Consider the following 11,067-nt stretch of genomic DNA (forward strand, 5'->3'; position numbering starts at 1 on the left):
AAAATGGTGTGTGGAAAGGTAGTGCATGGCTCCAAAAAGTTAGCCACACTTAACTCAAGTTAAGTGGCTCACTATCTTGAGCAAAGTGACCCACTTTATGATTTAAGAGTTGTGGATCTTGGAAAAAAAAGAGTCCTTAAAATTAGGCATTGGCTACATCAGGGCAGATTATAAATGTTGGAGGAGGGAAATCAAGAGGTTGCTCAACTCACTCAACCTTGTAAACTATCATGAATAGTGGTCAAAATAGAAGTGGTACAATGGTGTAGTAGTAAATCGCATCTTAGTATGGATAGCACCCCCCCTCTCTGCATAGAAGGCAAGAAGATCAGTCAATCATTGTCTTCCACTCATGCTAGGAAGCTATTGTTAAGGTGTTGACTTGATTTTAGCCACATTTGCAGAATCTAGGACATTGAATTGTCAGATGTTGAGATTGAGGAGGCACTTTTTCATCTTTGGAATGAAAGGTGAGAAGGATCGAAGCTTGCACGCGAGCTATGGCGGGAGAGCAAGAGCAAGAAAGAGAGAGACAAGAAATGGGGACTCCAACAGTCACAATGTGTGACCGGGCCTTCCTTTATTCAAACTGTCACTAAAAGAATAAAGAATAAAGTGATGTGACGGGCGCCCACCACCTGCAGTGTGCAGTGGCGGGTACTGTCAGTGTAGTAATACACGGGGCGGCACAGCGGAGGCGCCTTTACCCCCAACAACCTCCCACTTAAAGGCGAATATGCCCTAGTGAGAGAGAAAAGAAAAAGAAAAGACAGTACAAATGTACATAGGTACAAGGGATGAGGAAAGGTGACATCTCATCCAACGCCCATCAACCTCCTAAGGAAGGCAAAGCGCTCAGTAGTGAGGCTCTTCGTGAGCAAATCTGCAAGATTCTCGTCAGTGGAGATCTTGACAAGGTCAACAGACCTGTCCTCCACGACACCACGTATGAAGTGATACCTCACCTCAATGTGTTTCGTCTTCGCATGGAAGACCGGATTCTTAGCCAACTGAATGGCACTCATAGAATCCGAATGCAGTGTAGGTGTAGCATCAATCCCAAGGTCAGCAACTAGACGGCCTAACCATATGGCCTCCTTGCAAGCCTCAATGGCTGCAACATACTCGGCCTCAGTGGTAGACAAAGCCGTACACTTCTGAACCCTGGACATCCAAGAGATAGCCCCTCCAGCATAGGTGAATACATAGCCAGAAGTGGACTTCCTACTATCTGCATGTCCTGCATAATCGGAGTCAGTGTACCCCATGACCCCTGTATCCTGGCTACCATAGCAAATACACATATCTGCTGTGCCCTTCAGGTACCTCATGATACCCTTCACGGCATCCCAATGTCTGCTGCCAGGTGTAGCCATATAGCGTGCCACAACACCAACTGCATGTGCAATATCTGGACGAGTGGCTATCATGGCATACATCAAACTGCCCACGGCTGATGCATAAGGGATCTTGGCCATCTCGGCCCTCTGCTCATCTGTCTGCGGACAATCGGCCTGTGATACCTTCACATAAGAAGGTAATGGATAGCCAATAGGCTTTACGTCCTGCATGCGGAAGCGCTCAAGGACTTTATGAATGTACTCCCGCTGTGAGAGATACAAAAGTCCCTGATGCCTATCGCGCTTAATGCGCATCCCAAGTATATGTGAGGCCTGTCCCAAATCCTTCATCTCAAAGCTGTTCTTCAGCTGAGATTTAAGAGCATCTAGCTCATCATGAGCTTTCCCTACTATCAGCATATCATCAACATAGAGTACCAAGATAAGCAAACTGCCATCACGGGCTTTCTTCGTGTAAAGACACGGATCCATAGCACTCCTGCTGTAGCCCTGTGACTGCATAAAGGCATCAAACTTATGATACCATTCCCTAGGTGCCTGCTTCAAGCCATACAAGCTCTTCTTCAACTTGCACACTAGGTGCTCCCTGCCAGGTTCTACAAAGCCCTTAGGCTGATCCATATAGATCTCATCATCCAAGTCCCCATGTAGAAAAGCCGTCTTGACATCCATCTGATATAGATCTAAGTCAAGCTGTGCAACCAAAGCCAAGACTAAGCGCAGGGTGGTCATCTTAACCACAGGAGAGAAGACCTCATCAAAGTCCACACCATGTTCCTGCTTAAAACCCTTTGCTACCAATCTAGCCTTGTATGCCGGCTTGGGGTGTCCAGGGGTACTTTTCAGCTTGTACGCCCACTTGCATGGCAAAGCCTTCTTGCCCTTAGGCAAGGCAACCAAATCCCAAGTCTCATTCTTATGCAGGGAGTCTATCTCAGACTGCATAGCCCTCTCCCAGGAGTGACTGTCACCCCTGTGCATAGCCTCATCATAAGTGAAAGGCTCTCCTGCATCTGTAACCAAAACATAATGCATAGAGGGCTGAAATCTGTCAGGTGGACGTCTGTCTCTAGCATACCGTCTCACCGCAGGCTCTGCTGCCTCTCTAACTGCCTGTCCAACATCCTGGCCATGTGGAGGAACTGCTGTAGGCTGTACTACTGGCTGTGTTGGAGCTCTAGGCTCCTCCTGAAAGATCACTCTGCGGATCTCAACCACCTTCTCAGGCTGCCTGTGCATCTTGTCTTCATGGAAGACAACATCATGGCTGCGTACTATTTTCCGCGCCTGCGGATCCCATAGGCGATAGCCCATCTCTCCTGACTCACCATAGCCAAGGAATATGCATTTAATGCTCTTTGGATCCAATTTACTCCTCTTGTCCTTGGGCACATGGCAGAATGCCTCACATCCAAAGACACGGAGATGCGCATAAGAGGGTGGCTTACCAGCCCAAACTTCCTCTGCAACCTGGAAATCCAATCCACTGGAAGGCGATCGGTTTATGACATGCACTGACGTACTAACTGCCTCAGCCCAAAAACTCGGGGGTAGGCCTGCATGGCTAAGCATAGAGCGCACACACTCCTGAATAGTCCTGTTCATGCGCTCAGCCAAACCATTCTGGGGTGGGGTGTAAGGGGCGGTCAACTGACGCTTAATACCCCTGTCATCACAAAACTGCTCAAAAGCATGCGAGACATATTCTCCCCCATTATCTGTCCTAAGGCATTTCAGCCTATACCCAGTCTGGTTCTCAACAAGAGCAAGCCATCTCTGAAAAACTGCCAAGACATCGGACTTCTGCTTTATGGGATAAGCCCACACTTTCCTAGAAAAATCATCAATGAAGGTAACGAAGTACTTCGCGCCACCCATAGACATGCAAGGCATAGGCCCACAAACATCGGAATGCACCAATGCCAAGGGCTCACTCATGCGTGGCCTACCCGATTTCTTATACGTAGACCTATTCTGCTTACCATAAAGACAATGATCACACGAGTCAAAACATGCATAATCCAAAGGCGGAAGATACTGCAAACCAGATAACATTTTCATTCCTTTCAAAGACATATGCCCCAAACGGGCATGCCAAAGTGATACATGTGGGATAGAGCCCACTGCCAAAACATGGTCTACAGAAGACCCAGATACAACAAGAGGATAGAGGCTGCCAGCCTTGGCGCCTCTAGCAAGCACAAGTCTGCCTTTGGTAATCTTCCAAGCAGAATCCCCAAAACAGACATGAAATCCTGCATCATCCAACTGTCCTGCAGACATAAGACTACGCGTAAGCGCAGGTACATGACGTACATCCCTGAGCAAAAAGGAACTGCCAGTGGAAAACTGCAACTGAATATCTCCACAGCCCACAATATCAAGAGACCTGTCATCTCCAAGTCTGACTGATCCAGATACAGTACGGTAAGAGTGAAACCACTCACGGTAAGGCGTCACATGGAAGGACGCACCTGAATCCAATAACCAGCACTGTGCATACATACTAGGTGTCTCAGTCAAGTGTGAAGCATCAGAAGAACTAGCTGCAAGTATAAACTCATCACCACCATCGGACTCTTCAGTCTGCGTGACATTAATTTCCTCAATCTTGACGTTGGACTTCGCAGGTACTATGCTGCGATCAGAGGACTTCTCCTGCACTTTATCTTTCCCCTTATCCTTGCACTTCTCATTGCGCAACTCATGACACTGTGGTCTAATATGGCCCTTTTTCCCACAATGATGACAAGTGACATTTGCATTGCGTCCACGCGACTTACTACGCGACTTGCCACCATGAGATTTAGACCGACCCTTCTGCGAGTCACGGCCTCGGCCATTACCACGGTCATACCTGTCATTCCTGCCTCTAACTGTCAAAGCATGACTACCACGAGAGGCATCCAAGTTTTTGCGATTCACCTCTTCCTGAAGAAGAGCACTCTCAACATCTGCCAATTTTAGAGTAGCACTAGAGGCACAAAGAGGAGTGCGGAATACATCCCATGACTCATTCAGAGTTCCAAGCAAGAAAAGAGGAGTTACTTCCTCTCCAAAGGTGATATCCTGCGAAGTCAGGTTCTTCAGTATAGCATGGAACTGGCTCAAGTGAGCAGACATAGTCGCATTATCCTTCATGCGCAGATCCATAAGCTGCTTCAACCAGTACATCTGACTCGTCGGACTTTTCTTATCATAAAGATTCTTGATCTTATTCCATAGATCCCATGCACTCTGTGCTTCCTCAAATACATTATAATGTACCTGTTCAGTGAGAGACAATACAATCGTGGACTTTCATAGCTCATCAAGTTCAAGCCAGTCGTCATTGTTCATAGTTTCAGGCTGCTCCCCACTCAACCGAAGTGGCTTAATCTGAGATTTCTGCACCAAAACCTGCCATATTTGACTCTTCCAGTAAGAGTAGTTGGTACCATCCAACTTTGTAATGTTAAAGATGGCACTATCATGCAAAGATGACGCCATTATGCAGGCTGGAAATGCCCAAACAGTCCAAAACTGCTTGCTGTTTTACTGCAGAAACTGCCCAAAAATGACCAAAACGGGGTCCAAAGGGCGAGAAAAGTGTGTTAAAAGTGGTTGCCCACTTAGTACTAGGTGTGGTACACCAAATCAGGATATTTCAGCATGAAAAGTACACCTCAGTCCACCAATAACTGCTTGCTGTAATAAATTGCAGGTATGCACTCTAGAGAGCAAACTGTCCCAAAATAGGATCCAATGTCAAGCAAACAATGCTAGGTCCAAAGCCGGCATGAAATGGACATAAGCAAGGCCAATGACAGTGAAAAGAACATGAGCTCAACACCAAGCATGTCAAAATAACATCTGCCAGTGAAAGGCACACCACCAGACACTCTAGGCAAAGTGTTCCTGTAACTCCCAAAACCTGACACAAATAGGTATCTGCTCAAAGAGAAAGATCCAAATATGAGACTCAGCTCATAAGCATCCTGTGAACCAAGAGTACATCAATGCATATCCATAAAGATCGGAGTATGATCCCAAAGTCTCAATGTGTATGTAGCTGCTCAAGACATAAACTGCTCCAAATACATGTAAGTGCTCCAATAGCATGCAACTGTCAAAGGTCAAGAAAGCATGTAAAATGCTCCCACTGGCACAAAAGGCGTACAAAGCGATCTCAGAAGCTCAAACAACCCAAGAGAAAGCACCAGTGATAAGTGACCATGTCAATGCATCAAGCGCATCCAAGAGAGCATGACATACATGAAGCACCGGTCGTATTAACCATGAAGCAATACATAAGCCCAAATAAGCTCTCGGTCAACTCAATGACATCCAAATAGCAACCAAGATCAGTGATCAAGTAAGCCGGGAATGCTCAAATACATCCAAATCCAAGCTCCAAATGTCAGTATGGCATACACGAACCAAATAGCATATGTCACGAACCAAAGCATGTAATGCAAAAGCCTAACTGTCAAGCAGAGACATGAGGCATAGGCGGTCCACGAGCATGCCGAGTCGGTCCAAATGCCAGTGAAGACGGAGCTAATGCGAAGCTCAAAAGCATCCCATAATCTCATACATATGCTCCAAGTCGTCCCCAAATGTCAGAGATATCATGCCAAAGCTCAAAGCATACATCCGGTATCGGTAGGTAAGTGCCAAAGCATGTAAAGTACCTTCAGCCCACTGTTATTCCAGCATGTATTTACTGTTCTAAACAGTAGATTTCAGCCCCAAATTCAAGCCAAAATCATGGTCAAACCAAATGCATACATCCCCAATACATCCCCAATACATCCGCATACGGGCATCAAACAAGGTAACCGGAGTAGAGTATAAGCATTAAATGCCAATGCCAAGTGTGGCTGCCCTGTTTCCAGCACTGTATAACAGTAAATAACAGTCCCAAATCAGCCAATATTTCAAGCCAAAATCATGGCATAATCATGTGCATACATTCCCAAGGCACTAGGCATCATGTAGACCGCATGCGGGCATCAAATATCACAACCGGAATGGAGTATAAGCAACAAATGCTAATGCCAATGGTGCTGCCCTGTTTTCAGCCTGTTATGACAGTTTATGACAATTCCAAATCTGAAGAAATCAGCCCCGAAAGATCAAGACCAATACCCAAAGCTTGAATGACATCAAACATGAAGTCTATAGCCCTCTTGATCAAGGTAGAGAGCAAGAAGCAATGGCCAAGTGTGGAGCTGAAGTAGATGAGTGCTCACAGCCTGGAAAAAATGATGCAATCTGCCCTGTTGGTGCTGAACTTGCTGCTGCTCCACATGGGCTGAAAAGGGGGTAATGGGGGGCTCAATGATGGCCCAAGGTAGGCACATACCAAGCCATGAAGGCCCAATGCAAAGGGGAGGGAAGATATGAGCTATGGAGCTCAAGAAGAGTGGCTGCCCTTTGTTCCTGCCATGTTTCAATCTGAGAATACACTCAAATGCCTGCAAATGCTGAAGCAATACCTCAAGGGAAAGGCCCTGATGAAGCTCAAGAAGGCCAGGATGGAGCTCGGGAAGCCGGGGAGAGTCGGGAGCTCAAGAGGTCGGCTATGGCTGCCGGGATGGAGACCCAATGCGTGAAGCAAGTCGATGCGAAGGTCGGGAAGCACCGAGTCGAGCTCGAGCAAGAGAATGCCAAGCTCTGATACCAGTTGAAAGGTGAGAAGGATCGAAGCTTGCACGCGAGCTATGGCGGGAGAGCAAGAGCAAGAAAGAGAGAGACAAGAAATGGGAACTCCAACAGTCACAATGTGTGACCGGGCCTTCCTTTATTCAAACTGTCACTAAAAGAATAAAGAATAAAGTGACGTGACGGGCGCCCACCACCTGCAGTGTGCAGTGGCGGGTACTATCAGTGTAGTAATACACGGGGCGGCACGGCGGAGGCGCCTTTACCCCCAACATGGAACATTAGGACTCCTCTTAAAGATAGAGTATTTGACTGGAAACTCATTTCAGGTGCTCCTTTTATACGTTAAAAATTAAAGAACAAAGGCATTTTAGATGGTCTATGTGTCTGTGGAGGAGTGAAACGCCTTCACACTTATTCTGGGATGGTTTCCATGCCCCCCATATTTGGAGAGAGGTTCTTCCGAAATTGAGTCAATGGGGATTAACTATTCACAACCCAAAATCCTATATCCCAGCCCACAGACTTTTGTTGTTAACATAACTAGGTGATTTACACTACGTGAGATATTGTAACCACACATTAAACTCCTCTTAGGAGAAGGAGATGGGCAAGTTGTCTAGGCTGCAATATGGCCAAAAGTTTGGTGATATCTTAGGGGACTTTGTAAGGAGAATCACTTTAGCAATAATGAGCTAAGTTAGCTAGCCAAATGGAGGTGAAATGACTTCCAATTTTGTAACCTAGAGATTCTTTTTTGACACCATTAATAATAATACAATACAAGTCTCAGTAAGAGAGATGGTCTAGAAATTGGTAGCTCCCCTTTGCGAGCCCTTTGCATTCAATCAAATATCAAGAAAGTGAAGACGGAGTCGTTATGGATGTAGTAGTTTAAAGATCCCTCATCGTGGCAGGACAATTACAACAATAAGTTAGTTTTCCCCGACATATCTCATCATGACGTATTCAACCTCTGCAAAACATGAAATCTTATGAGCTATCATAGAGACATGGCTTTTTCTCTCACCCCATTCCAATTGCAAGCCAGTGCAAAGGTCTCTAGATTTCAAGCACAAAGTGACAATTGAAGTCTTGTGGTTGGATTGCCAGTACAATCCAACCTAGGTTTTTGAAGAGCTTAGAAAAACAAACCAAAGTTGATACTTGAATTGAAGAAAGCAGAGCCTCAAAAGGAGCTATCTTTTGATAGGAGACTGCTCATGTTGTGGGACTTTTTAATGCTTGTGCAAAACAAACCAATCTATTCAAGGGCACAAGGCTACGCGAGGACATTTGAAAACGGCGCTTACTTGAAAGAAGCCCCTATACTACAAGCACTTTAATAACTATGTATGCTAAATGTGGTGCTCTTGTAAAAGCACAACAAGTACCTGGCAAAGGTATTCTTCATGGATAGATTCTCATGACCTTGCACTGATTGCAAGATATGCACAAAATGGCCATGATGATGAAGCTCTAAAATGCTTTGATAAGATGCAGCACGAAGGCCACTTTCCACATTCAGTTACCTTTGCATGTGCATTGAAAGCCTATACTTGTGTAGAATCACTCAATAAGGGTGAATGAATTTGTGATGGGATTGTCAGATCAAAGTTGTTGGAGAAATATTTTGTACTCATTAGTAATGCTGCTTTGGTGAACATGTGTGCCACTCATGGTGCATTGGGAAAAACACGAGTGTTGGATAAACTTCCTATCCAAGATGTAGTCACTTGGAACGCAATAGTTGTTGCAAGGTATGCATAACATGGGCAAGGCAAGGAAGCATTAAAATGTTTTGATAAGATGCAACATGAGGGACACTCCCCCACTTTAGTCACCTTTATTTGTGCCTTAAAAGCATGTGCCAATGTATGAGCACTTGACAAGGGCAAGCAAATTTGTGACTAGATCATTAGATTGGGGTGGCTGGGCTGAAATGCAATGCTTGGAAATTCTTTGGTGGAAACGTATGCCGAATTTGGTGCACTTGTAGAAGTGCACGAGCTCTTGGGCAAGCTTCCTGTGCATTATTTAGTGTCTTGGAGTGCATGAATTGTAGGGTGAATGTACGGTATGCACAGCATGGGAAAGGGAAGGAGGCATTGAAATGCTTCAATAAGATGCAATATGAGGGGCACTACCCCACTACAGTTTCCTTTTCTTGTCCCTTGAAAGCATGTGGATATGTAAAAACAATTGTAAAGGGTGAAGAAATTCATGATGAGATAAATAAACTAGGGTGGTTGGAGAGAGAGTGTGTGCCATACAATTTTGTGGTGAATATATGTATGCCAAGTGTAGTGCATTTGCAAAGGCAGAGTGAGTAGCTCCCTATTAGGGATGTTTCTTGGAGTTCACTTATCGTAGGTAATGCACAACATGGCAATGTAAGGAAGCACTAAAATGTTGTACTTAGAAATGCTCTAGTGATATGTGTTTTCTATCATAATTGCCCACCTTCTCTTTCTCTTATAATTGCCCACTCTCTATAAAGATAGTGATTTAATGGTTCAAATTTCCTAGAGGTTACTAAATGATGATTAGGTCCCCTCTATCCCCCCATCGGCTCCTCTCTCTCTCTCTCTCTCTCTCTCTCTCTCTCTCTCTCTCTCTCTCTCTCTCTCTCTCTCTCTCTCTCTCTCTCTCTCTCTCTCTCATGCCTTCCTACCTACTCCTACCTTCCTACCTGATATCGATGCTCCTACCAAGTCCATGATGTTGTAGATGTTGTTGTCGATGTTGCCTTCTACCTGCTGTCGATGTTGTTCGATGCTGCCTCCTATCGATGCTGCCCATCGATGCTGCCTCCTCACAACCAGTCGATGATGCTACTGACGTTGTTCGATGCTACCTCTTGTCGATGCTGTCCATCGATGTCTCCTCCCACATGCTATCAATGTTGTCCATCAATGTTGCTGCCTACCTATTGTCAATGATTTTGTCAACATTGTTTGATGCTGCCTGCTCTGTCGATGCTATCCATCGTAGCTGCATTGTCATCCACAACTATTGTCTCTCCGTGAAGAATAAATCGACATAATCAACAGCTCGCAGGTACACCATGATTAGCTTGTAAGATAAAGATTTATTTAGTTGAAAAATGCATTTTTGAGCAGCTTAAATCACATAATCAGACCATGTCTGATCCATGGTATAACTAGGCATCTCCTTGAGGAGAGTAGGCTAGTGCTTCAAGCCTACCAGCCTTGCTGGGCAATTGACTGCAATAGTCCTTGGTGGCACTTCCATGAGTACCACTACACCAACTCCAATTTTGGCCCCATCCCCCACCTTGATGTCACCCTCATGTCGCCCAAAATGGTTGCAGTGGCACCTATCAGAACCCCATTTCCTATCTTAGGATGCTTGTCCCCACCAACTTTACCTGTCCCACCTAAGGTTACATGATGCACCTATCAGAACCCCATTTCTTATCTTAGGATGCCTATCCCCACCAACTTTACCTGTCCCACCTAAGGTTACATGATGCAGAATAGCCACATTGTCACCCACAAATGATGTCTCTCCAATAACAACCCATGTGGCATGATCTAACAAAATACATTTTCCTATGCGGGTAGCTGGATGTATGTTGGCAGCAAAGACGTGTGCAACCCTGCTCTGTAATGTCAATGCTAGTAGAACATGCCCTTCTATCCACAACCTGTGGGAAATTCTATGTGCTTGGCATGCTTGAAACCCTTTAAAATTCAACAAACAATGCAAATATGAGATACAGGTTGGATCCCTCTCCTTGACGGCCTTCATGTTTTCCCTCAAATATTCATGTGCATCAATGTCATGCTTCAGCATCTCTTAAAATAAATTGCAAAGCATCAAAGAGTCCAAGGTAGCACAATGTCCTCGCGTAGCCTTGTGCCATAGCCATCATCTTTATCTTACTTTGTATAATTTGTAGGTACACCTTGGTGACGTGGAACAAGGAGAAGGCTCTCAAGCCTACACAAGGGTGAGTAGTTCTGGTTGATCAAGTGTGCGCTCTCTCTTTCTTTCTCTCATACGGGTGTGCTTAGAGCCAACAATTTATATTCCT

At 45.3% G+C, this 11,067-nt stretch overlaps 1 pseudogene; it reads right to left on the reverse strand.

Moving 5' to 3' along the window:
* Window positions 1-10,130: 10,130 nt before the first annotated feature.
* On the reverse strand, window positions 10,131-10,826 carry LOC148021785 (serine acetyltransferase 3, mitochondrial-like; annotated as a pseudogene).
* Window positions 10,827-11,067: the final 241 nt, after the last annotated feature.

This window comes from Lygodium microphyllum, chromosome 17 (assembly GCF_053477565.2).
Source record: "Lygodium microphyllum isolate KBCC chromosome 17, Lygodium_microphyllum_v1.1.10, whole genome shotgun sequence".
NCBI lineage: Eukaryota > Viridiplantae > Streptophyta > Polypodiopsida > Schizaeales > Lygodiaceae > Lygodium > Lygodium microphyllum.